The following is a 4,343-nucleotide window of genomic DNA, read 5'->3' on the forward strand; positions in this document are numbered from 1 at the left end:
GAGAATGCAGGATAGGAACTCCAGCAGAAACCGAAGCAGAAACCACAGGGGGTTGGTATTACTGGCTAGCTCACAGGGCTCCGCTCAGTCCACGGTCCAGGGATGGTGCTGACTGACATCTAGGGCCACCTAGGGAGGCTGGGTCCTCCCACATCAGTCATCAGTCAACCATTCTAGACATGGCCACTGGCTAATCTTATTGCGGCAATTCTTCAGGAAAGGGAGCCTCTTCCCAGGTGGCAAGGTTGTGTCAATTTGACAAAACAAAAAACAGAACAACAACAACAACAACAACAACAACAAACAACAACAACCCTCAACCAACTAACCAACCAACCAACCAACCAACCAAAACAACCTAGGACACTGAGGACACTGTTCTTTTTTGGAATCCTTAACTTTTTAGCTGGCTAAATTTATGCATATACAGTTTGGAGAGTAAGGGGGAAAACTATTTTTGTTCATAGGCAACACACACACACACACACACACACACACACACACACACACACACACCAACAAAATGTCACTCCAACTTACACACTTGCCAAAACATGGGGATATACTCATTCATTTTAAACATTAATCTGCATGGGATATGGCAGACTAGACCGTCACATTTGAATAAATGATTTGTTTAAAAGTCCCAAAATATTCCAAAGTAATGGAAAGGGTGAGGAGACAGGCTTGTCCACAAACAGGTCAAGAAGACATGGATATTCGTGAGGGAAACGCATCTCGGGCCTTACCTCACGGCAGCCACAGAAGCTGACGTAAAAGAAACCATAGACCTAAACATGAAACCTAATGTTGGAGAGCAAAAGGGACGAAACTCGCTCAGCTGTCAGAGAGACAACTGTCACTCAGACAAGGCAAAAAGAACACAAACCGTTAAAAAAAATGTGTTACTAGGTTTTCATTCTTCAAACAATGTTGTGAAGAAAACATAGAGCCCCGCGCCTCACACTTCTGGAAACTATTTCAAGGCCAGGTAAGGAATTTTGTGATTTTTCTATCAGAACATATAGGGGAATTTTATAACTCAGTATCAAGACAAGCAATTCCTTAATGAATGGATGAAAGACTAAAATAGATATTTCATGAAAAAAGACAAGACTGGTGGTCAGTGACCGGGAAGAGAGGCAATATAACCAGTCATTAAGCAAATGGACTCTGAAAGCCACACTTAATATACGAGAGAGAGAGAGAGAGAGAGAGAGAGAGCACGCTGTCAGGGACGGGAGATATGAGACTCTTGCATTGCTAATGGGAACACACGAATGGTAAGGCCCAGCCCTCTAGTCCTTCTGTAAGACACCCGGGCAAGTTCTTATAAGCGAGGAGTTACCATATAACTCAGTAGCTTCATGTAGGAAAACAAATGTACCCAAAAAGATTGGCATGTGAATACCCATAGCAACTTCTTTTCCTTATTGGTACAAAATGGAGACAACCTATATGGTCACCAAATGGTAGATGAATCACTCACTGGGTGAGCATACAATGAAATACTTCTCAGCTGTAGCAGGAAACAGACTACTGATATAAATGCAAGAACATGGCTTTTTCTCGGATTCCTTGTGCTAATTAGAAGAAGCAGTCCTCATTCTGAATGAGTTCCCTTTGTGTCATTCCGGGAAAGACAAAAATAACATAACAGAAAATAGACTCCAGAGTATGGAGTAAGGGCAGACTACAAAGGAGCCCGAATAAATCATTATTTTCAATGGTCTCATAGTATTCTAAACTTACACACTGGGCTCTCCAAAGTGTGAATTCTACAACACGTAATTTATATCTCAAACCTGACTTTCAAAACAACACGGACACCCAGTAAACTATGAAAAGATCTGTACACAACTGACTGATAACCTAATGTCTACATTCACGGTTATAAATGCAGCAGCGAGTAGGTCAAAGTACCTAATGATCTGACTTTATCCCACGTGCTGGAGAGAAACTGAGTTTTAAAATTGTTTTTTTCCGGGAATCAGAGGGCCTTTGTAGCACCACTGAGCTAATCCCAGCCCGAGAACTGAGTTTAAAATTCCATGTTAGTAGGAAAAGTAATGTTGTTTGAAAATTCCATGTTTCATAAAATATATATGTTTGTATGTATGTATGTATATGTATGTATGTATGTATGTATATATATATATATGTGTGTGTGTGTGTGTGTGTGTGTGTGTGTGTGTAAAATTTCCTTTGATGGAAGAATAAAGTCAAAAAATATAAAAAGTGCCTCAATTTCACTTAGCAATTAGGAAACAGTAAGTTAAGTCTCCAGTTACACACTACCACTCATCCCAGCCAGCAGCCTTAGAATTTAAAACTGGACCACTCTAAGAACTAGTTATAACATAGCACAGTGCAAATTTCCACCCAGTTCTGGAGTGGGATTTGGTAAAAATACTAATAGTATGCATGATCGACCCCAAAAATTCTACTAGAGAACTTCTACAGCTGATAAAGATTTTGGGTTTTTTTGGAAAAATAATTGGGTGTCAGTCACTAAAGTAAGTAGACACACACACACTTCCTCTGTCTGATCTGGAAATCACACTTCCTCACATACACCTTGCTATAATCCTTGCACATTGTACCAGAAGAGGTGCTTGTAAAAGTTCTTAAAATTGAAAGTGGCACAAACTCCAAATGTTCCCAGAATTGGATGGATCATGGCAGAATCTTCGAACATACCACTCCTGTGTCAGTAAGAGGGAAAACTATAAGCATGGCTGCTGAAGGTGGGCAAATTTCAAAAGTATTTGTGTGGATCAAAAGCCACAGGAGTATTTACCGATAAGGTCACAGAACAAGGTTCAAAAGATCACCCACAGGAGGGGTACGATCACCATTTCCAGGAGTGAGCTCAGACTGCCTGTGTTTACATTTGAGCTTTCCGTGTTTTCTAGGTGTGTGGCCTTTAACTCCTAGGCCACAATCCCCTGACTTGAGCATTGAGGGTGCCAGCACAGCATGGCTCTGCATGCTGAGATCCACAATTACCACCCTGGAGGAGTGAGTGCCAGTCCAGTGGGAAGGAAGACGGGCAGGACTCTGGAGCCCAAGGATACTTTGGTTTAAAAGACTACTTGACGCTTTTAGCTAAGTGATTGATCCGAAGAAAGCAGAATTACAATAACAAAACCAATAAAACATGCATTTGTATACAATGACAACGTATCGAGTCCAATTTCCTTCTTTGGCAGGCGAGGTTTCCCAGCTGAGAGTTATTCAGACTTCTCTTGACCTTCCTCCTCTCTCCCCTTATTGGCCCCTTCTTCAAGGCATAGGATGGATGGAAAGACCAAGATATAGAAAGCCGACCCATGGGCCCTCACATCTATGCTAGCAGCTTATTAAACTCACAGCTAAATGGTCATAGTGTTAAAATAATTATAGGAAAGTGAATTATAGACTATTGTATGTATGTATGCATGCATGTATGTATGTATGTATGTATGTATGTCTATGCATCTACGTGTCTATCCCTGTATCTATGTATATGTATGTATCTATGTATCTAAGTATGTATGTATGTATGTATGTATGTATGTATGTATGTATGTCTATGTATCTATGTGTCTATCCCTGTATCTATGTATATAGGTATGTATCTATGTATCTAAGTATGTATGTATGTATGTATGTATCTATCTATCAATCTATCTATCTATCTATCTATCTATCTATCTGTCTATCATTTATCTATCTTCTCATTAGTGTATTTCTAGTTTGGTTACTAAAATCTTGGTCTGGATAATTAAATGACCTCTTGATATCCTTAGACTTAATACAAGGTTTATCTTGCTTGATGATGGGCTCATTAGAAAAGGGTGAAAAGCAGTCACTTCACTAAACATGAATCTTTGCCTCGTACTTCACCCCGAGTCTTACATACAAACACTGAACCTCACAATGTACCACTTACCCTCTGATTTCCACCTGAGCCACGGCAGTGACGTTGATTTGCACGCTCACGAAATTGCTGTCAGGATTGTCCTTGTTGGAGCTAAAACACAGCGATGACATGATTTCACTATACATTCTCACAACCACGAGAAGCATTCTGTATATCAAGAGCAAAACCCATTTCCAATTGGATGAAACAATGGGATTTATTCTACAGAATCATAAGCATTTGTCCAGGGGGATGAAGAGCTCTTAGGATCTATAGAAACCTGGAAGGGAGGTACTTCATTTGGAAGCACAGCAGAGACAGAAAGAAGCTGACACTTTAGCTAGAGTAAACCAAAGGGTACTGAATTGAGTTTGTGTTCCAACTTCTACCCAAGACAAAATCTTCTGTTTCTTGGCATATTATGCTCAGTGCTCTTCAG

The sequence above is a fragment of the Rattus rattus genome, chromosome 14, assembly GCF_011064425.1.
Source record: "Rattus rattus isolate New Zealand chromosome 14, Rrattus_CSIRO_v1, whole genome shotgun sequence".
NCBI classification, from domain to species: domain Eukaryota; kingdom Metazoa; phylum Chordata; class Mammalia; order Rodentia; family Muridae; genus Rattus; species Rattus rattus.